The following is a 23,742-nucleotide window of genomic DNA, read 5'->3' on the forward strand; positions in this document are numbered from 1 at the left end:
CACACACACACACACACACACACACGTATATAATTTTAAATAATGCTCTTAACTGCTGAGCCATCTCTCCTCTTCTTAGGTATTTTATTGTAGTAATACAAAGCTGACAAACATCATGTGAAGAGTTCTTAGCATTTCTATTTGGAGATATATATACATATATATATGTATATACATATGTATAGACTTACAGATTTGAGTTTTATAATTACTTTCTAAAATATGTTTTGATGTGTTTGACAGTTTGGTCTGCATGAATGGATATTCAATACATACATTCAATTCAAACAATATGTGTGTGTGTATATATATATATATACACATATGTGTATATATAACAAATATATATATATACTATTGTTTCTGTTTTGTTTTTATTTATTTTGTCTTTTTGGTTTTTTGTTTGTTTGGTTTTTTGAGGCAGGTTTTCTCTGTGTAGCCCTGGCTATCCTGGAACTCACTCTGTAGACCAGGCTGGCCATGAACCAGAAGATCCATCCTCATCTACCTCCCAAGTGCTGGAATTCAAGGTGTACGCCACCATAGCCCAGCTATATTCTTGTTTTATTGATAACATTTTATGACTTCTAAGCTAAACTCTGTGTTGCAGATAGGTATACATGCACACACATATACACGTGCGTGTGCCCGTGCAATGCCCCTAAAGATGGAAAGTCTCCTGTGTCAAGCCTTGCTAGCACTTTAGGCAGAGCAAGCCCCAGTGAGTACTTGGTAAATGATATTTCTAAATCAAGCAAGTGTGCCAGGGCAGGCTTGTACACATAATCCCTCTGCCTAGGAGCCCAGTATTATCATACACCTTTTGATGTTCTATAAATATTTGATGGCAGCCACAATAATATAACAACTATAATTATGCCTAAAGATTACACTTAGCACAATATTCCTGAACTAGGTTTCTGTCCATTAGCAACATATAAAACTTACAAGGGATGCTATGCAAATAAATTTGAACTTTTTTTTTTTTGGAAAGCGACAGTAATCTTCACTTCACACACTTGTTTCCAGGGAGCAGGCGCTGGGGCTGCCACACTTTAGCGTGCAGTGTGCTGGGTCTTCTTTTCCTTCCACATTTAGGTGATCATCACCTCGTTTTCTAACTGTCAGCATCTGGACTCTTGCAGCCATTGCCTGGGCTTCTTAATGTTTATGAGTAAGAGACAAGGTAGCTTTTGCCATGTGAGCTCAGCACCACATGGGAGAGAACTGAGGCAGTCATGTGGGCCACTTCTGTCTGCTTGCTCCACAGCAGCTTTCCTCTTCAGAAGAGGTAGCCTGAGCGGCATTCTGGGAGAAGAGAGCACAGAGCCACAAGCAGAGGTGAGTCTTCCACCCTGGGACTTACAGATCTGAGTTTTGTAATTACTTTTAAAACTATGTTTTGATGTGTTTGACAGTTTAGTCTGCGTGAATGGTTATATACCATGTGAGTGCCTGGTGCCAGAGGGGGCAGACGGTGTTGGATTTGCTGAAACTGGAGTCACACACAGTTGAAGCTACTATGGACGTGCAGGGAACCAAACCTGGGTCCTTGTCAAAAGCAGCCTGTCTCTGCCTCTGAGTGTTGAGATTGAAAGCATGAGCCACCACTGTCCAGCCTATTTGACTTATTTTTAAGTGGAATGAAAACCAGGCCACTACACTTGTAATCTTAGCACTCAGGCCAAGGCCAGCCTGCACAGCACCAGGTCACCCCATTTAAAAAAAAAAAAAAAGAAAGAAAGAGAGAAAGAAAAAAGAAGAAATGAACTGAAGAAGAATACAAAGAAGAAAAACATTGCAAGGGCCTGTCCTGATCTCACCTGCCCAAAAGGTCTGGTTTGTGTCTGTGAGCCCCTGTTGGGTGTTCTCCTAACTCCCTCCTGACTTCCTTCCCTCTTGGATCTGTATGGGAAGCTTAGGACCCTGGCTTCCCAACTACAGGATAGTCAAGGCTGAGGAAGTCTTCCAGCCTCGTGCCGAAGGAGATGTTAAAAAGGTTTGTTTGTTTATATTTTGTATATGCATGTACCATGTCACACATGTGGAGGGGGACAGCCTGTAGTGAGGTCTTTCCTTCAATTTATGGGTCTCAGGGACTGAACTCAGAACCTCAGGCTTGGTGGCAAGTACCATTGTGGGGCGGAGTCCTAGCTGTTGATGGAGAGATTTTGTTTTGTTTTGTTTTTAGACAGGGTTTCTCTATGTATCCATGGCTATCCTAGAATTCTATATGTGGACCAGGCTACCTTCAAACCCACAGAGATCTGCCTGCCTCAGCCTCCTGTTTTTAGACAGGGTTTCTCTATGTATCCCTGGCTGTCCTAGAATTCTATATGTGGACCAGACTACCTTCATACCCACAGAGATCTGCCTGCTTCTGCCTCCTGGTTGCTGGGATTAAGGCAGGCACCACCACACCCAGTCTGGTGGATGAGATTTTAAGAACAAATCTAAGTTTCATATTAATTGTTCAGGTACAGAAAACAACAGTAATGACCTTATATGTGTTCAAAACTGGTACTTGAGGGGCTGGGGAGCTCAGTCAGTAGACTGCATGCTACATAAGCCAGAGGCTCAGAGTTTGTTCCCTAATGCGTGCGCGCTCACGCGCGCACGCACACACGCACACGCACACGCACACACACAGGAGCAGGGCGTGCTGGTGGGAACCTGTGATCCCACTGCTGGGGAAGTGGGGGCGCAAGGGAACCCGGGCTCATTGTCTAGTCAATCCACTGGACCGGTGAGCATCAGGCTCAGTGAGACAGCCTGTCTTAAAAATAAGGTTGGAAGATGATTGAGGAAGAGCCTCAGTATCAACCTCTGACCTCTACATGCACAATTATGCACACACATCACGATGCAACACACACGCACACACATGCACGCACATCACACACCCTTGAATAACATAACAGTTAGAGGGTCTACCCACTGCGAGTGTAATTTTAAATTAGCTACACAGGCGGCTGTTGACTTGAAGTTACTAATAGAAGGTCAATGAACTATATTCTGTATGTTACACAAATTTTAGATAGAGAAGGTATGCCGGGCAGTGGTGGCTCATGCCTTTAATCCCAGCACTTGGGAGGCAGAGGCAGGCAGATTTCTGAGTTCAAGGCCAGCCTGGTCTACAGAGTGAGTTCCAGGACAGCCAAGGCTACACAGAGAAACCCTGTCTCGAAAAAAAAACAAAAAAAAAAAAAAAAAAAAACAAAAAAAAAAAAAAAAAAAAAAAAAAGATAGAGAAGGTATATAAAAAGGCCGGAGAGCATTTGTTTTTGGAGGCAGGGTCTCACTTCGTAGCATAGGCTAGCCTCTAACTTGTGATCCTCCCGCCCCAGTACTGGGATTACATGTAGACCACAAGGAGTGGCTGGGAGGTCACTTTTGATTACAACATACAATTTTTTGCAGAGCTGAACTGCTAGATTACTGGTTCTTAAGTTTTCTAATGCTTCAACCCTTTAATACAGTTCCTCGTGTTGGGTGACCCCCCAAACATAACGACTGTTATGAATCATAATGTAAATATCTGATATGCAGGATATCAGCCTTGGGTCGCAATCCATGCCCCACAGTATCGGCTGTGGATATCCACAGACATGACTGGGAAGCAACAGCAGGTGAGTCCACCATGAACCAAATGTACTACTTGGCACACATCTGGGCATGCCGTGCAGACCCAGTTCCTTACAAGCCATATCAAAACAGTCGGCTGGAACTTATTACCAAGTTGATTATTCAGACATTGTGTGTACATAAACATGAGAGGGGAAAAGAAAAGGCAAAGTACTCTGTGTTCTTGCAAGCTTAAGTAAAATGCTTCAAACCAGCATTAAAAGGAACCACGTGTGAGGGCTCACACCTGAAATCCCACCACTCCGGACGTTGATTCAGGAAGACCTCTCAGAGTTCGGGGTTGGCTTGGGCTACAGAGCAAGAGCTGTCTCAGGAAGCAAAAATAAGACAAGCCAACAAATAAACAGCCAAACACAGACTTGAAGCAATGTTGGCAGCAGTGACAGGAACCCTAGGTCATCACGGAAAACATCATCTACCGCAAAACCAACGAGTACCCCTATGAGTTTCAGATCCCCGAAGTTCTTGTGCTGACAGGTTAGGGTGACAGCATGTGATGCTCTACCAGGCGACTCAAGTTTGGCTCCCAGCAACTTGGTTCCCAAGTCAACTATTTGTATCTCTGGCTCCAGGGGAATCCAGCATCCCTGGGCTCCTTGGGCACCTGAACTTTCTGTCTCTGTGTCTGTCTGTCTGTCTGTCTCAAGCACACACAGACACAAAACTTTAAAATAAAAATTAATCTTAAAAAAAATTCACCTCCAAAGGTCCATTTGAAATCTTTGCCAAAAACTCTTGGCTAAGCCTATTTCTGCCCAAATCACCCAACTTCTAGCTGAATGGCTCAACTGTCTCCTTCCAATCCCCAATCCCAGTTTTACCTATATCCCAGTGTCCGTCCCTGAAACCAGAGGGCTAATATCAAGGCACTTGGACTCAATGGAGAGTTTGCTGAACAGATACAAATAGAAGAGACTGGGGTGTACTCAGAGGCTGTGTATGGACTTCCTTCAGAGCTAAGGATGCATGCTCACTCACCGGCCCACAGGGTTCTTTTCCATCATCCGGCTCAGCTTGAACATCTTAGACATGCCTTATGTGCTTCAGCCTTCTTACATAGCAGTATTAAGACCTGTGCATGCACAGAGTACTTGTGTGATGGGGTTAGAATTTCTCTGGAGGAGCAGCACATCAACAGCTTGTATGTATTTTTAATAAATTCAAGAGCTTCTATATTTGTTGACATGTCTGATGATTTTTTTTTTTTTTTTTTTTTTTTTTTGCATGTTGCACTTTCAAGAAGTGCCTCCCTCTCTAAACCATTCCATTCTAAAGACTGATGTTCTTATGGTCATTCCCAGTACTGTCTCACTGCAGTGAGCTGGGGACAGGATGATGGACTGATGTATGCTCAGTCTGGATGGACCTTCAAGTAGTATTCCAAGGGAAAGAGGCCCCAGCTTTCAAAGCCTTCATATCTCTATGTTTTCATTCATAGGAAACAAAAACCAGGCAGACCTTTGAGACAGAAAGTTAACAGTTTAGTGGTTGCCAGGAGCTGGGGGCGGGGAGGGGAGGGGAGGGGAGGGGAGGAGGCTGCTGATGGCTTTGGGGCTTTTTAGCAGGGTGTGATGCGTGGCAATGGTCTGCCCCTAATTTTCTGAGTACACTCAAAACCCCAACTGTGCACAGTGAGGGTGAGTCATACGATGTGTCAATTGGCTTTACTCTAAAAGAATGAGTAAATCAAAAATAAAATTTCAAATATAAATCTGAAAATCTGAATTTATTTTTTTTCATTCCCGAGACAAGGTCTTACTTACTATGTAGCATTGGATAATCTGGAGCTTGTTCATAGACCAGGCTGGCCTTGAACCCCCAGAGATCCACCTGCCTCTGTATCCCAAGTGCTGCAGGTAAAGGCTTGCACCACTACACCAGGCCTGCTATGCTTTGTGCTGATCACGTGTGCCCACTGTTTGAGATCCTATATGTTTAATGCTTGCTGGCTAAATGTAACGAGGGAGAAATGAAGAGGAGGTCAAGACTTGGAATTCTTTGCATGTGTATGTGTGTGCTCATGTGTAGGCAACATTAGTGTGTGCAAGTGAACGCATATACTTGTGAATGCAGGTAGAAGCCAGAACTTGAAGTCAGGTGTCTCCCTGGATGGCTTCGCACCTTATTTACCAAGTCAGCCAGTCTCCCTGAACTTACAGCCCAATGACTGAGCAGCCTTGCTAGCCAGCTGAGAACATTCGGAAAACATAGGCATCCCGGTGGTTCTGACTCTCTGTTAGCACGTTTCTCAGGAATTATCTTATTCAGAACAAGGTGGCTCTAGGGCATGAGTGGTATCTTCTATACCATCTACTGAGTCCAGGGACCCAGTTCCCCAGGAGGAGATGTTTTGCTCTCTGTCACCCAGAGAGCAGCAAAGTGCTGAGAAAAAGGAGCATTCTGAGCTGCCTTTTGCTCGGTTCTAACAGTCTGACCTAGGGGGACAGGCAGCAGTTTTGAGGCCGGCTTCCTGGTGAACCAAGGAAGCTTTGATTCGCATATTTTCTCCAGGGTGAGCTTTTCTCCTCTAACTTCAGACTTTTCTCTAAGCAGTTATAGACAGACGATGGGGATGGGGCGAGGGTAAGATCCACTTTGTGGTACTGGAGCTCTGTGTGTGTGTGTGTGTGTGTGTGTGTGTGTGTGTAGGGGCACGAAACAATCAGAGCCTTCAAAACTGGCTTTACGGTTGGTTTGATAATACCCGTTTTTCATGTAGCCCAGCCTGGCCTGCAACTTGCTATGTAGCAAAGGATGCATTTTAGCCCGCCTCCCCCCATCCTCCTGGCTCCAGACTTCTGTCACCCCAGCAGCTATATTGTTTTTGATCACTCAACTTTCCTGAAAGCCACCTTCTTGAAAGAGGACTTGAGCCTCAGCCCCCAACTCATCTCTTGTGGATCTCCTGCCCTTGTTTCAGATGAAGCTTTTAGGGACAACTGACTTCTTTCTTGGGCTCCACATCCTGTAGCCAGGCCTTGTCACCTAGGACTCTAGACTCCTCACTCTGCAAGGAATGCTGGAAGGAATGCATCTAGGCTCCTGCAGCCTCCTAGTTGGTTGGAACTTTCCAGCCGCTCCAGAGCAGACTTGCAACCTCGAGTCTCCTACTCCACTCAGGTTCCCAAACCAACTTCATAACGGCGCCGTGTACAGGCGCTATTGGGGTGTTAATCTGCTCCTAGCGCGCCCAGCTCCCCTACTCAATTACTTGCTCGCACCTAACACCCTCCAGGGCGAATGGGAGAGTCGCACTGGCGGGTAGGAACCAGTGATGTGGAGGTGCGCCTAGGAGAGTCGCGGCGACGCGCAGGCGCACTGGGCTCCCCACGGCCGGCTCCCGGGTACAAAGAGCGCGCCGTGCCTTGCAGATTTCTGCATTAGAGTCACAGCCGGTTTGTGTCCCTGCACTCGGTGGCTCTCGGCAGCAAATCAGGTTACTCTTGCGCGGCACCGCAGGATTCTGCTCCGCAATCTAGTGCAACTCAAGTTTGATTCTGGCGCTGCCCGAAGCCCCACCCAGCGCTTCTCGGTCCCGCCCCGCTAGCCGCCCGCCCTGCGCCAGCTCCAGACTCCCGGCGCTGGAGGTGAGTAGTGGCAACGCGGCGCTCCTGTCCTCTGCAGGGACGATCTGAGGCGCCTGGACTCTGAGTCTACCCTGAGCCAACAGGGTGCCCAGCCTCACACTCTTGGCGCGTGCTGGGGCGCACGGCGACACTGGCCCTGGGAAGGTCCGTGGAGTTGACTTGGTTAGCAATCGTCTGGGATCACCGCTGGCTCTCGAGGGGGCGGCGCCTCCCGACCTGGAGTGGGGCGCGCTGGTCCTTTGATACCGTCAGTCCTTTCGGAGCCAGAGTGCAGCGCACTTTTCCGAGGCGTCCCAGGGTAAGATCGGTGTCCGGTCTGGAAGGAGGGAGAGGCGATTAGTACCCCTTTATCCTGGTCCCGGAGCGGCAGGTGGCTCTAGCTGCTGTTGCAGAGTCTGGGCGTGGGGGGAGGGGTGGGTGCGGCCTTTAGGGACCGCCCTAAGCTCCAGGATCTGCTTGAGTTCCTGAGGACCTGCGGTGTCAGGTCCAGCGGGGCGAGTGGCCGCGTCAGGGGGCACACTTGGTCGCACAGGCACGTGGGAAACCCCGCGCTCTGGAGCCGCGGAGCCGGTGAGTCTCATCCCCCTCACCGGGTCCCTTTGCAACTTTCAAAGGCAACTTTTCGCGGGCGCTTCGGCCGGAGCTGACTGTGCGCGGCTGACCCGGCGCAGGCCTTGTTGCTTGCGTTGGCTGTGTTCTGTGGCGTCCCCCAGCGCTTGTTTTCTGCACTTCTTTCGTCTTATTTAAAGTATGGAATCAGACCGAGAGCCCAAGACTAATCAGGAATGCCGATCCCCCGGATCAGTGACCTTGGTCGTCACCTGGGCTACTTGGGAACCAAAGCCTCCTTGCTTATTTATAGTTAATGGCGAGTTTGTACGAGTTGGTTTTTATACGGTACTTAGTTATCTTGTTTCTCCTTTCGTGCATCACTCTCCAGTAAGTTGGGCCCTTCCACGCTTAATGTATTTAAGTTTTATTTAAAGAGTTGAGATGTAATATACATCAATATACCTTTTAAAATTCACGAGTCATTGGCTTTTAATATAATCATAAAATTATGCCATCATCAGCGCTAACCATTGCTCCCACCTCCCCACAAAAATCACCTCCCGACCGAGCCGCTGCTGTTTCTGCCTCTTCCCTCAGGGTAAGAGGAATAGAGAGTGAGAATCTTCGGTTGTTTTACAGTTAAATTTTGGGAAAGGTGCTGAGCTGGGCGACTGCGGGGGTTGGGGGAGTGTGTCAGTTGATTAGGGAAATTAAAAAGGGTGAGGATGGAGGAGTGTCTGCCCGTGCACAAGGAAGGGGAATTCATTTAGCTCCCACGGGGGCCTTTGGTGATCTTTCTGAGCGAGGGTTGCCTCCTCCACAGGTCGCTCTAGTTGACTGAGTAACTATGGCAAAAGTGAGTTCTGGAGGTAGCTGTGGGTTGGGAGTTGGGGTTGGGAGGAGGGATGGAATTAGGGGGAGCGACAGGCGACAAGGAAAGAGGACAGAAATCAGAGCATGGCCTGCACAAAGGAGAGGGATTAAAGGGGCAAAACCCCTTCAAGTTTAAAAGCAAGGTTTGTTTTCAGTACTGGGGTTCCAACTCAGGGCCTCAACCATGCGAAGTAAGTATTTTACCATCAGGTTCCACTCCCATTGCCTTAAAGTACTTTTTTTTAAAAAAAAAAAATGTTGCCCAAACTGGTTGTGAAGAAACTATAGGCATTGCTACATCAAAAACTAGGTTGCTAATCCTGTGAGTACAGGAGCTCAGGAGACATTCATTCCCTTCAAGGGAGGATGAGAGAGGAAGGGTCTAGATGCGGAGGAAGCCAAGGTTTGGGAATACAATTTCTTTTAATGGCTGTGTAGTGTTCCATCGTGAGACTGTACCACACTTAATCCATTTTAGGATGGGACTTTGAGTTTATGTGTCTATTGGGAGTAGGAATAAAGTTAGGAGTTCTGAGCTAGTGTTTAGATTAGATGATTCTGTCAAATAGATTTCTAAAGTAGTCTCTCTTTCTTTCTTTCTTTCTTTCTTTCTTTCTTTTTCTCTTTCTTTCTTTCTTTCTGAGATAATACTGATATGAGCTGTGTGTATGGCCTTATAGTCTATAACTACTATAGGAGATTTAACAGTGATGCCCTCTGCTTTTATGAAATCACAATTCTAATACTTTTATAGTGTTTCTTAAACATATTCTAATAGTTTTGAAGTATTGTTTTTAAAATACCATCAAACCTGTGTGGGTGTGTGTATGTATTGACATAGGATCTCATGTAGCCCAGGCTAGCCTCAAATTCACTGTCTAGTAGAGGATAGTCTTGAACTTCCAAGTGCTGGGATTGCAGAGCTATGCCACCGTGGTTGGTGCAGGTACCGGGATGATTCTGGGGTGTGCTTTCATGTGACAGTAATCGTCCTGTCATTGGGAACTTTTTTTTTTTTTTTTTCATTCTCTGGAATGGTGTGTGTTGCAGCAGAAATCATGTGTGTGTGTGTGTGTAGCTTTCCTCGAATACCTGGTTGCTTAGTAGCTGGGACTTCTCCTTTGTGTGTCTCTGAATCCTTGTTGTTACACTGCTCCCTGCAAAGCTGAGGAACCCCTGGACCGTGTCCGGAATTGAGTAAAGACATCTTTAAGTTGGTAACAGTGACAGGGTCTCTTGTGGGTTGAAATGCTATTTCTGAAGATAATGGCGAGGGTGACCCTAATGTCTTCCTTCTAAATAGAGTAAGTGGTAATTTCATTGAGCAGTCACGTTCTGTTTTTCTTTGTGTGATACTTTGTGGCAGAGGCTCTGAGCCCCGGGCCTTAGGAGATTAAAAAGAAGGATCTTACTATAAAGCCTGTTTTTTGTTGGTGTGTTTGCTTTGTCCAGAAACAGTATGCAAAAACTTAGTTTGGCAAAAATTCCAGCTCAGGACTGAGGGTTATTTTATCTGTTGATGTTTGAGTTCTGAGTCTGGTTCTTCCGTGGATGCTTAAGAGAGGGTTTCTGAGAGCTGTCAGTCTTGGGCTGATCTTCCAGGGATCTCAGGGGGGATGTGGACCACTGAGCTTCCCTGGGGAGCCTCACAGTGGGCAGGGAGGCACTGTTGGCTTCCAGGACAGCAGACATGGTGTGGGATTCTTTGCTCTTCTTCAGGAAGATTTTAAGTTGGTTTTATACAAAGAGCATTTCCGTACCTGAACATCAGCACTGTGGGGGCTCCTTTTGAAGACATGGGGAGGGGGAGGGCTGGGATCCATATGTGACTGCTTTGTATGGTTGGAGCTTGCAACTTCTTTTCTTTCCTCCTTGGAATTCAGTGGAAATTTCCCTAATGGGAAAGCTTGTGAGTAAGGTGATATCCCTTCACTTTGGTAAATAATAATTATATTTCTTTGTATGACATGCAGGGTCCTGGTGGAGGAACCCTGAGCTCATAGCAAGGGAAGAGGAACTGAGGTACTGAGCCGGAATAGGATGCAGTAGTTAAACACTTGCCTGCAATAGGCCTCAGAGGCTCATTTTCAGAGGTTGTCATTGAACTAGGGGTAGGTAGCAGGGACCTGGGTGACTGACAGGAGTCACCCAGGTCCCTGCTTGAGAACCAGAAACTCGAGTAGGCAAGGCCATAGACATTAGATACCAGCAGTGCTGGACATGGGATGTTTGAATGGCAGTTTGAGATTGCTTCCTTTGTCCATAGACTTGTGACTGTGAATGCCAGCCTGCACATATAAATACTGTTGTTGTTCTAAGCCCAGATCCCCTGATTGGAATGTAGGATCTGTAGCTTGCTCGGTGAATTTTGGTGAGTTACTCAACTGCACTATTGCTTCACTTTCCCTGCTGTGAAATGGTGTTAATAGGTTGAGTGTGACATAAATCTGTAATCCCCTTGGAGATGGAGGTTGGACTGGTCATGTGTTCAAGGCTAACCTGGGAGAGACACCTGTGCCTTTGGGAGGGACAAGGAAAGAGAACAGTGACATTGGCTTTGGTGAGAGTTGACCCTGAGGTTTTTGTGAATGCCCCCCCTCCCCAACACTGAACCACCATACCCCAAGTACTGGAGATGTGGTTGTCTTTGCTCAGGGCAAGTGGGGTCCTGAACACAGCCAGCGGTATCACCCAGTGGTTTTTATTTCACCCTTAGGCTTTTGTTTTGTTTTGTTTTGTTTTGTTTTGTTTTGTTTTTCCGAGATAGGGTTTCTCTGTGTAGCCCTGGCTGTTCTGGAACTCACTCTGTAGACCAGGCTGGCCTTGACTCTGCCTCCCAAGTACTAGGATTAAAGGCATGCGCCACCACTGCCTGACACCCTTATGCTTTTAAGTTTAGAGCTACTTCCCTTTTCTCCTCTTGTACTTTGCTTTTAAATGGTGGATGCTGGAAGCAAATGACTCTCTGTTTGAAGACAGGTATATAGCTTCAAACATTGTCTGTGGATGTGCTCTCAGCCTGGCTTGGTAGAGTAAGAAACTCTAATTTCATTACGGAAACAATCAGTTAATTGGAAACAATTACAGTATAGTGTCAGGAGCCCCAGAGCTCAGAAGAAGGTAGCTTTTAAAAAAATATATATCATTTAGTTAATGGAATTGGGCAGTGGCGCTTACTCTAAGTCTCAGAAGACACACTAATCCCTGTTTGTATAAACTGAGCCCTGAGGAGCACAGAACTGCTACTCCCGTTGGTTTGCAGTTAAAACCACTGCAGATAAAACTATTTTCTGACACACTGCAGATAAAACCGCTTTCAATGTTTCTTAAAATATAAACGTTGGCTTGATTTGAGACAAGAATGTAAACTTGTATTGTTGCTATTTGCGTCACAGTTTTCATCTCTTGGCAATAGTCTTTCTGTCTCTGGCTCTTTGTTTCTTTCTCTGTGTCACCCTCCCACCCCCATTTTGTGACAGGGTCTCTCTGTAGCCCAGACTGATAGCAAACTGGAGATCCTGTCGTCTTAGCTCACCAGCCTGGCTTTGGTTTAAGGAAAAACATGAAAACAAACAAACAAACAACCAAATCCGAGTAAGGGTCAGTATTCAGGTCTGAAAGCATCTTTCTCCTTTGCTTTCCTCCCACCTCATCCTCTTATAACTCTTCTCAACAGAGCCGCTCTTTCTTGTAAAGGTAGTGGCCTAGGGGTAGCCACTGGGGGCTGGGATTGCCTCTCCTTTATCAGGAGTTGTACCAACCTCTTCCTCTTTTCCTTTCCCCACCTAGGACCCACAGATCAAGCCAGCTCTCGTTGTTTGGCAACTTTATATTATTCTTATTTCTGATCTTTAGATTAATTGTGTCAGTTTTGAAATTTATATACATAGTGTCACACGGAGTGTGACCTTCCATGCCTGGCTTTTCTCGATGTGTTCTGTTCCTAAAATTAATGTCCTCTGTTGTATGGGGTTGTGTGTTATTCATGTTTATTGCTGTCTAGGGCTCTGTATTTTGAATATCGGACTCTTTATCATCTTCATGTGGATGTCGCTGGGTGGTTGCCCTTTTGTTTCTAATATAAATAGTGTGGTGCTGTGATGGCCAGGCTTGGTTGTTCACTTGACAGAATAGGTAGAGAGGGAACCTCAGACACATCTCTGGGGTAGCTGAGCAAACCAGAAGGGTGAGTCAGTAACTAGCATCATGGTTTCTACTTCAGTTCTTGCCTTCGTGTTCCTGGTCAGACTTCTTTCAGTGTTGAGCTGTTAACCTGGAAGTGTAAGATGAAAGAATCTCTACTCCAGTGTGTTATCTCAGCAATAGAAAAGAAGTTATGGCCTTTATAATTTTTCACTCTACATTATGACACCTGTCATGGGCACTTTTGTGCCATCTCTGTCATTGAACATACATGGGCATCTATCTATTTTGGAGATATGTCTAGGAGTAGAGTGGCTGGGCCTGGAGTTGAGCTGTGACAGGTACTGCCAAAGTGACTTTGCTAGTGTCTACCCCGGACATTGGTGTGTGAGCTCCAGAAGCCCCGCTTTTTTTGCCAATGTTTGCGGTTGTTGTAAGTGCGTGTTACTGAACTTCCCAGGTGACTAAGGGAGACTAGCCACCCAAAAGGTTCACATTCTTTTATTTAGCATAATAAAAACAGGAACCAAAGCCGTTTAAGAGCTCTGCAAGAGCTGGGTGTGGCAAAGGTGCCCCTACACCCCTGGGCCCCTGAAACCCTGCCTCAAAACCAGCCAGCTGGCCACCAGTGAACTTTGTGTCTGTTTGTATCTGCTTCTCCATACTATAAAATTCACATATTTTTTCATTTCTCCAAGAGATTTACGTCTAATCAAACTGGAAAGGATAGAATTGTATGAGATAACCTCTAAGAATTCGATATTCAGGGTGTTGTCAGATACGATTAAAAGCTGACACGCTCGTGCTATCTCAGCTTTTCTATTGTACTAAATTAGTTCATTCATTTTTGCCTCCTGAGGCAATTTTTTTTTTTTTTTTTTTTTCAAGGGATGGTGTCTGAGTCGTGCTGTGGAATGGGTCAGGAAGAGAGAGGGAGGAGGGGGAGGGGAGAGAAGAAGCTGAGATCCTCACAGAGGGCGGGGCCTGCCAACCCACAGTCAGGTGATACTGGGAAGAATCCAAGGCAGGGATGTTAGCTTTGGATGCTGAGAGAACTTTGTCTTAGGAATGTAACCTGCGGGGTGGAATCCTTGGGTGTGCTTTGATTTTATTTCCTGAGGGCTGTTTTAAATTGTTTCCCTTCGACTTCAGGGCTCCTGTTTTGTCTTCTCGGTTGATTCTTTCTAAGGCATTAGCCTCTTCTAAAAGTGCCACGCACAGCTAGCACCCAACTGGTGCTTCTTTGTTCCAGACTTCCCTTGGCCCTTAGATATCAGTGTGAGCAAAGGATGGTTTCCTATGATCTAAAATACCTGTGACACACCTGTGAGGACTGTCCTGTTGCTTGAAGAGTTTGATTCTTGGGTTATGTAAGAGGAAGTCTGGGCTTCAACCTGGGGTGCAGAATCAGAGTTTTGCCACTAGAGACTCCACTTTTAACTTCCTTTAGGGCCTAAATTCCGAAGTGGGAGAGACAGGGATGAAGGAAATATTAGCCCTGGCAGGCTATCTGGGAATGCCAGGGGAAGAGATTTAGATAGCCCGTTGGGGGTGGACCATTCTGCACACTGTTTTTGCTGGTTCCTCTGTGAGATGGTGTGAACTGGGCTGGGTCTTTTTGGAGGCAGCGGGGTTGGGGTGGGGGGGTGGGGTTATGGCTCCAGAGTTGGGTCTGAGGGTCCTTGGTGGGGTGCTGGGAATGACACAAATAAAGCAAGGTGCAGGGTGGAGCCCCTGGTTTGTGGCACCGAGGGAGAAACTAGGCTGCCCTTAATAGACATTCAAAAATATTTGTTAAAACACATCTGAGCCATCTTATCAGTAGCATCGATCACTCACCTCTGGGGTGGTTTAGGCACTAGGTGGTATCTATCTCTTGATTGAAGAATCCCTTGTTTCCATCAGCTAGCCCTTACCGTTTAAGATTTAAAGTTGGCCCCAGCCACCAGTGTGCTTCTGACCCCCCCCTTTTTTTTTTTTTTGTTCCCTGATTCCTGTCTCCTCATCCCCTTTTCAATTGGAGCACGAGGGAGGAATGCGTCATGTTCCTCCTATTCAGAAGGGTCTGTATAGGCTTAAGTTTTTGCAACCTACTTTCAATAAGGGTTCAACCTCTCTTCTAGCACACCACCCAGCAGAAGTAGTGGAACAGAAAAGTTACTAGGATATAAGGGAAGTGGACCTGTTCAGCAATAGTTCTTTGGGGGCAAGCTCGATCTTCTTTGGCATCAGTTCAGTCTCGTAGCAGACACCAACTATGATTCAGCAGCTGCAGACCAGTCCTCTCGGCAGGCAGACACCACCCACAAACCTGCAGCCACAGTCTGGTTCTTTCAGCAAGCATACACCAGGCAGCTGTAGTTCAATTCTGAAGAAACCACTTGGCTCGCCATCCAGCCTGAGGCGAGGCCGCAAAAGCAGCAAACTGCCACAGGAACCTCACGAGCAGTTCTTGGGGACGAGTTTCTCTCAATGGTGGTGGTGTCACAAGTTGAGCTCAGCAATGCTATGTAAGGCGAACCAATACATGTATGTTGTTATCGATGAATAATGTAGTGATGCAAACTAAACCAAGTCTCAATGCTCGTCTCCCGCTGTCTGTGGGGTCGTATTTATATTTAATCAAGCATCCTGTTATGTGTTTGCTAAAGCTAAACATCCTTTCACCTGTGGCTGCTTCAGGAAAACAGTCTTTCGCTGGAAAGACATCCTTTTTGTGGGCCCCAGTAAAACATCATTTGACATAACTAACTTTCCAAAGAATCTTCAAGTTTCCACTTCAGGTCTGGATCAGTTTTTTGGGGGTGATGGTGGGGGGAGAGAAACAGACATGATTTATTTTGGGTTTCATGTAGCCATCCTCAAGAAACACACTTCCTGTGGGTATTCTCCAGGAAACAGAAAAAGCCAATGCAAGGCTTTTGTGGCCTGGACTCCGGTCCCTAAGCTCATTTTACCTGCTGGAGGATTCAAGAGTCTTCCTGAGACATACAGTGTTACCCGGATGGAGAGAAAGCTGTGCCGACAGTTCACCTGTCAAGGTAAAAAGCTGGTTAGAAAACAAACCATCAACACCACCACCACCACCAAAAACACAGAAAAAATGGGAAGGCCTTGTGTCACATGCCCACCATGTGGGGCTCTGCTAAGCACGTAGCTGTATAATCCCAGCCCTCCTGAAGCAGAGGTAGGCTTGTTCAAGGCCAGACTAATCTATCTAGCAAGTCAGTGTCACCCAGAGCTACACATTGAGACACGTTCCTCCTCCTCCCCCACAGAAGGACTCTAGGACCTATGTTGAAGACTCCAATGGCCCCAGATGATGCCATAAAGTAGCTTCTGTGAGAAAAATTGTCACACCTGGTCCTGCATTTGGTAACAAAGGAGGTTATAAAGTTCCGAGGCTGTGAACTTTATACAGTGTAGCAATCATTTTTTTCTCCTTGGGAACTTGGAAAGAAAACGTATGGTGACCCTCTGGCCTCACATCTAGGTTGCCCAGATAGCTGAGCCTGCTTTGAGTAGGCTCACCTGATGCAGCCCTCATTCAGCCACTGTTGAGTTGTTGATTGCACTTCAGAGGAGGCCTGTGGAATCAAATCTGTGTAAATGATGCTTGGGCCAGGGCTCCCTTCCCTCTCCTTGACTCTTGGTTTTCTAGAACAGCCTTTCCTCTCCTGGGTCTCCTTACTGTTGCCCAGCTCTTGGTTGAGAGGCTCTGGTTGGGTATAAGGCAGGTCTTAGGCACTTGGGGCCCAGAAGTTTCAACTCTACTGTTTCCTGCTGGACGTATCTACTTTGCTTTTCTGTGTGACAAGAAGCTCAGATATGTTGAAGGGTGTAAGTACATTTTGGTAAATTTGGATTGGATGCTGGGAGAACACAGGAAGGACAATCAGGAAGGGACAACAACAAAAAAAGTTGGAAGGGCTGCCTTGTTTACTGCTTGTCAAAGGAGCAGAGAAAGGGGCCACCACACTCACCAGCAGTAGAACTCTCTAAGAAGTGACAAATGGAGGCTGGTTTCCAGGGACCTGGCAGGCCATCTCTATTAAGATATGCTGTCTCCCCTATCTCTGTCCCTGTCTTGGCTTTTTCTGTCAGCAAACTGGGTGTCCGGAGACTGTCTCACACAGACCAATGGAGTTCAGTGAGGTAGTGGATTATGGTCCTCAGGATTACCGGGAGAGTCCCCTGGTTATTGGGGATAAAGAGTATTGTTGAGGAGCTGTTGGGATCAGGGCACTGGTTACTGGGGGCCCTGAGTGGAAGAAAGATGAGATCTTTTCTATGCATATCCATACTGGTGCTTGAAACATCTTTTCTGAGACTTGTGGAGTGAGACTGTAGGTTGAGTGGGGTTGTGCTGGAAGCTTTTGTGGGGTTTCCCAGGTCTGTGGGGCATTCATGGTTGGCAACAGTGTTTGTAGAGAATCTGTATAAACCCAAGAGATAAATTCCACTCTCTTGTTTACCTGAGGTTGTGTCTGAAGTTCGAGGCACTGAGGATAGTCATTTGTAACATGTTTTACATTTGTAGTGGTGTTCAGATGAGGAATTCTGGGATAGCAGTGTTCTCATGAGGAATCCTGGGTACTTTCCAGGGCTAGTGAGAACGTCCTATTGTCTGTTCTCACATGCATTCAAACAAACTTTTCCCTCATCAGTACAAGGTCAGTGAGTCAAGACAGATCACGAAGAAGACATTTGTGTACGTCTCACAGACTTGTCTAAATTCTGTGAAGACAATTCCAGAGGAGTAAGAACAACAGAAAACTCAGTTTTAAAACTGGACAAGATGGCATTCGTAGTCATTAGAAAAATGCCTGTTAAGACTATTGCAAACTAATGGTTGAAAATTAAAAGTAACAACAAACTCTGATGATGTAGAAATGTACACTCTATTGTATACTGCTGATGAAATTCTAAGTGGGTCATCTCCTCCTCCCCCGAAAGCTGTTTGGAAGTACCAGTTAAGGGGGACACACACACACACACACACACACACACACAACTTGGCAACTACACTCATTTCCCTGAAAAGATACATATCAACAAGATGAACATATACATTCATCACAGCATTTGGGAGACTTCGTTAATTAGGAACTAACTATCTAAATAGGTCAAAGGTGGCTGTGATATCATATAATGGAGTACTACTGATTAGCATCAAAAGAGAAAGAAAGAAAGAAAGGAAGAAAGAAAGAAAGAAAGAAAGAAAGAAAGAAAGAAAGAAAGAAAGAGAAAAGAAAAGAAAGATCGGCTCCTGTCCAGAATAAGGAACTTGTACAGATGCTACAAGAGAAATAAGTTCTATACAACTACATATTATACGACTTCACTCATACAAAGCCCAGATCTATAACAGAACTAGTTCAGCTGCTGGAAGCCAAGACAGAGCAGACGGGAGCGAGGGAGTACTGAGGGAGGAACAGGAGGAACGTCCAACCCTGGTACTGTTGCCTGTCTCTGATGTAGGCGTTGACAGCTCTTGTCATTTGTAAGAATTCATCAAGATAAACGTTTAAGCGTTAGGGTCTTTGCTCTTATTGTACTAATTGTTCCATGTTTAAAACATACGGATCATTTTCTTTTGAAGTAAAATCATTTTGATTTATTTTTAAAGATATTTTGTAAAAAAAAAAAAAATAAAGAAAGAAAGGAAAAAGAAAAACTAATCGGTTTGAACAGACTAGTTTTTAGGGAAAAAAAAAATGTGAGATTATGCTGGCTAGTTTTATATCAACTTACCACAAGCTAGAGTCATCTGAGATGAGGCAACCTGAATTGAGAAAATGCCTGCATAAGATCAGGCTGTAAGGTATTTTCGTAATTAGTGGTTGGTTGGGGAGGGCCCAGCCCATTGTGGGTGGTGCCATCCCAAGCTGGTGGTCTTGGGTTCTATAAGAAAGCAGGCTGAGCAAGCCATGGGGAGCAAGCCAATAAGCAGCACCCCTCCATGGCCTCTGCATCAGCTCCTGCCTCCAGGTTCCTGCCCTGTTTGAGTTCCTGTCCTGACTTCCTTCAGTGGTGGACAGTGCTGTGAAAGTGTAAGCCAGATAAACCCCTTTTCCCCCATGCTGCTTTTGGTCATGGTGTTTTTTTTCATAGCAATAGAAACCCTAAGAGATCAATTACTGTTTACCAAGTTCTTCTTAATTGGTGTTTGAAAATGGTTCAAATCTTCAGGTCAGATTTCCAGGCAGCTACCAAGACTAAGACTAAGACTAAGAAGCCTGGGACTTACAAAGATCCCATAAAACTGGCAGACAGTTCCATTTCCTGGTTTTGCCAGGAGCCTGGGTCTGCCAGTTAAGTTTATAATCTCGAATCTCGTTTTATCCCCCACCGGTTAGACATTAATTACACGCCTGTGTGAAGACGGACCTTGTTTTCTTTGAACTCACCATTGTTCTTACTGGGTCTACTAAAGGTCAACCAAACTAATAGCTCTGTTCTTGTCTCCGTGCTCCCTGAAGCAGCTGTGCAGAAGGTAAAAATTTTAAATGCAAATAGGTAGAAGTTATGTCCTGTTTGTTTTGTCATTAACAGTAAGACCTGTATACCTGCCCACTCCTTCAGACCGCTGGAGATGTGATTCATCCCCTGGTCGATACATTGGTTTCAAGAGTAGAATGTTTGCATCACTTGCCTTAGATAGTGGCTTAAACCAACCACTTTTTATATTACATGACATTGAGTAGACTGAACAAGTCACTCTACCCACTCTGAGATAGTCTAGTGGTAGAGAGGGAACTAACTCTTCATGCCTATCTGTGGATCCATTCTGTTCTTCAGTGGGTGGAAGCCAACCACAAGGACAAGCTGGCCAGCAGGAGGAGGTGGGATATAATTAATTCTTCCATCTGGGAATATTGTATGTCACATAAACATGGGAGGGGTATAATCTTCCAGAAGGGCAGCAAATGATTGCAAACAGTGTAATCTCCCATAATAGAAAACTATATTTTATTCAGAAAGGTTTAATGACCTCTATGCCAGTGCCAAAGCCGTTTTTTAGAATTGATTAAAGTGCATTCCCGAGTTTCATTTTGAAAAGGTTAGGGCCCAGAAATCTGCCTAGATTTGGAAAACAAGGTCCACTCTTTGGACCAGAGCTGATTAATCTTTCATGAGCTGGAGAGCTGTACCCACAGCTTGGTAAGTTTCCATTCATTGTTATGAAGAGATCGGAAAGAAATCATAAGGGCTAGAACGCAGTGGCGTTCTGGCTTAGCCCGTGCAAGTCCCTGCGTTCATGCCACCCCCCCCCCCCCCCGGGAGAAAAACCAACCATAATTATATTTGTTATTCTCTTGGCTTTCATGTCTGGATTTTTCACATGTTCCATCTTCTGAGTCCAGCAATCTTGTTTAATTACCTGTATTGATATGTCTATGCTACCAGCTAGCTAGAGCTGGCTGGTGCTACCAAGAGGATAGAAATGGAGGGCGGATGGGCCCATCCATGGGCAGAGTGTTTGCTTCTTCAGACTGACAACCTAAATTTGATCCCCAGCATCCACGTAAAAGCCAGGTGTGGCAGTGGGTGGCTGTAATCTGAGCACTGGGGAGCTGCAGATGGGTCTCTGGGGCCTGCTAGCTATTGAATCTAGCCAAGTGTGTGAGCTTTCCATTCAGTAAGAGACTGTCCTCCCCCCCCCCCCCAAAAAAAAAAAAAAAAAAAAAAAGCAAGGACCAAGAAGTGAAGAGTGGTTGAAGAATACACTCAACATTGACCTCTGGTCTCCACATGTGTGTGTAGCATTGTAGGCAAATGCTTACACACACATGACCACACACATACACAACAGCCCTTTGTGTGTAGAAGATGGTGCCTTATGACGAAAATAGCATTTTTTTAGGACCTAATAAATTTGCCCTGACAGTTTTCTTTAATAAAAAAATAAGATTGCCAACAGAACCTCTATCCCTTGTGGTTGTCTGACCGAAGCCATGGTCAGCTCCGCCACATTCTTGTTAGCCAGTCCTTGGGCTGTGTCTCCTTCTGTGCTGTTTACAGATAGAGTACCAAGGTCTGAAAAAAACAAAACAAAAAACAACAACAACAACAACAAAAACCTTTTGGAGCACCAGAGAGAGAGGTTTCAGTTTTGAAGGGTCCTGCTTTTACAGAATCGCTCCAGGATTCCTGTGCCAGGGCGGTGACTCCACATGCCATAATGAGACTCTGGCAGGTCCCTGTACGGGGAGAACTCTGTGGATGAGAGCTGTGTCCTAAAACGTTTGGCTGTTGGTAATTTGTCTCCAGCAAGGGCAGGATAAGAATAAATGCTCCCCAGGTGCTCAGCTTGCTTCTGAGTAGTTGGAGGGCAAGCATGTAGCTTAGGAAAGGGAAACATGGTATGAACCTCACAGAAGCATGGCAAGAGCAGAGAGCAGATCACTGCCGCTGCTGGCTACTCTGACTCACATACTGTAGACTTGTGTGCATCTTCGCTGTGAGGCCATTCCTCCCTCAGCTCTGGAGGGTGCCCCTCCATCCCATTTGCTGCCAGCACCCCCATAATCTTTGTGCTTTCACTGCAGCCCTTTAGGGTCTGTTAACTTCCCTCCAAGTCTGGCTGGATCCCAGAGTTGAGTTTATGAGTACGAAGAAAAAAAAAAAAAAAAAAACTAAGAAAAAGATGAATTTTCCCAGTCTTTATTTACTAGGGGCTTTCTACCTTTCGGCCCTAGAAGTGAGAAGTCATACCCTGCTTGGTGGTACAGACGTGTAATTGTTGCACACTGGAGACAGAGATGAGGATGGGAGAGGAGTTTCAAGACCAGCATGTTACTGTTAACCGTAGCAAGTTCTAAGTAGCCAAGGCTGGACTGTGGGACCCTAATCTCAAACAAACAAACAAACAAACAAACAAAAAAAACGAGCAAGAAGTTTGATGGCCTTTATATGAAATCATTTTTGCAATTCATTAAATCTTCATTTAGGTTTCTTAGTGGGAATGTGCTCAGAGCACCCCTGGGTACCTGTTCCAGTACTAAGCCTCAGAGCACCCCTGGGTACCTGTTCCAGTACTAAGCCTCCGAGCAAACCTTTAGATGATGAACAAGAGAGTTCTCGGTGTGTTCCAAGATCTGCCCTCAGGCCAGGGACTGAGCTAGAAGAAGGCACACTGCTGAATGGGCAGTTCTCCACATCAGGGAGAATATTGACATACAAACACATACAGTCGGGAGTCTCAGAGCTTGAGTGACCCCATCGGTTATTGCCATCTGTGGGTGGGGGAATGACGGAGAACTCTTTTGGGGGACAGGTTGGCCATTCCTGTCATTCTGTCACCCAGACCTTTGTCTAATCAGAGACCATCTACTTAGGACTAGGGTCAGCTCTTCAGTTTCATGAGAATATGGAGTTGTGACTTCCAAAGTGGTTGAGCCTGTCACTGGTGCCCAGGATGCTAATCTCTGGGTGCTTCCTGGACACCTGAGCTGGCCAAACCCAGTGAAATCTTGTTTTCTGTGAACTGGCAATCATTTGTGGAATTCTGAAGACCACGTCGGCTCCTAGTGCAGTGCACCTGCCTTCTCCCTGCTTCTTTACTTAGCACAAGGAGGCCTCAGTTACGTTGTAGTTAATTAGAAAAAGTCACAGCAAGCCTTCACATGTTGCCGCCCCTCTCCTATCTCCCAGAAGCCCCCTTTTGCAGAGAGAAAGCGATATTAGAGAATGCTGGAATCTTCCTTGGGGGAAATAATGGATTTATTGAATAAAAACCCCAAAACTATTCTAATGCATTCCCATTGTTCTGGATTTTGTGTATTTTCTGTTTTAATTAAGATAGATGAAGTCTCAGGGCTAAAGAAATTGCTCAGCAGTTGAGAGCACTTGGTGTTCTTACAGAGGACCTGGGTTTGATTCCCAGTTCACAGCTATCCATGAGCTTCAGTTCTAGGAGGTCTGATGCACTCTTTCTGACCTCTGAAGGCACTAAACACACACATGTGGTACACATACATACATATATGCAGGCAAAAGACACATAAGATAGAATTAATAAATTGGATAAATAAAATAAGAAAGATGAATATCATCTAGTTTTGAAAATTGCCTCAGGTGTTTTTGAACAAGGTTACACACAAGGACACATGGTGTGTGCTAACTCTTGTTAGTGAAGACTTTGTTTTTACGCAAACAACTTGTATAGACCTCTGCTCCCATGCTCCTTGGCCTCCATGTTTTCATCAGGCACAGAGAATCCCAGGAGTCCAGTCCTTAGAGCAAACCTTTACTCGAATGAGGAAGCAACTCCCAGTGTGCCTCAGGGCTTGCCCTCAGGTCAGGGACTTGGGGTAGGCTAACTGAAGGCAAACCCCAGATTGGACAGTTACAGGCTGGATCTAGAAGGGGATTTTGAGTTGGTGTGTTCTGATAAGTTGGTGTCTAACCCAGCTCCTTTTCCAAACTCTAATGTTTATCCCTTGGCCAGCAAGGTGTGCCTGCTCACACATCCTGACCTGCCTCTGGCTACTGTGGCTTACACTTCGAGTTCCTTCTGAATGCTGAGAGCTTTTTGGAGCCAAACCTGAGTTGGCAGAAAGCTAAACGCCAGCACTAGTAAATATAGCCCTCCCATTCCTCCACTGTGGCTACTGATGAGTGAGCTGGCACAATCCTGTTAAGAATTGAGTCCTGGTCCTTCAGCTCATGGGCCACCCCTTTGTGTTCTTTCCTCTTCCACAGCTCAACTTTGGACACTTAACCTGGCTTTTCTGTAGACCAAAGACCCCTCTGATGGCCTTGGCTTGGTTCCAGGCTTGAAGTACTATGGGTTTTCCAGTCATTCTCACCAATATTCCTCTGGCTCTCCCTAGCACCATTCTTCTGTCCAGTCATCTCTTTCCATTGGCATTTGGGTGCCTGGTGACTGCCTCAAACTGGCTCTTCCCACCCCAAGCTTATTCTAGACAAAAACTAG

The 23,742-nt window shown here is 45.7% G+C and overlaps 1 protein-coding gene across 3 annotated transcripts in view; it reads left to right on the top strand.

Moving 5' to 3' along the window:
• The first annotated feature begins 7,210 nt into the window (after positions 1-7,210).
• Positions 7,211-23,742, top strand: part of Kank1 (KN motif and ankyrin repeat domains 1) — a 185,139-nt gene continuing 168,607 nt past the window's right edge. Inside the window, exon 1 of one of the 3 annotated variants that reach the window (XM_034503768.2) lies at positions 7,211-7,530. The gene's annotated coding sequence lies outside the window, so the exon portion shown is untranslated. Of the gene's footprint in view, positions 7,531-7,684; positions 7,803-23,742 lie in introns of those variants that run through there. The other 2 variants (XM_076918636.1, XM_076918641.1) reach the window with 2 other exon arrangements.

This window comes from Arvicanthis niloticus, chromosome 1 (assembly GCF_011762505.2).
Source record: "Arvicanthis niloticus isolate mArvNil1 chromosome 1, mArvNil1.pat.X, whole genome shotgun sequence".
Taxonomy (NCBI): Eukaryota; Metazoa; Chordata; class Mammalia; order Rodentia; family Muridae; genus Arvicanthis; species Arvicanthis niloticus.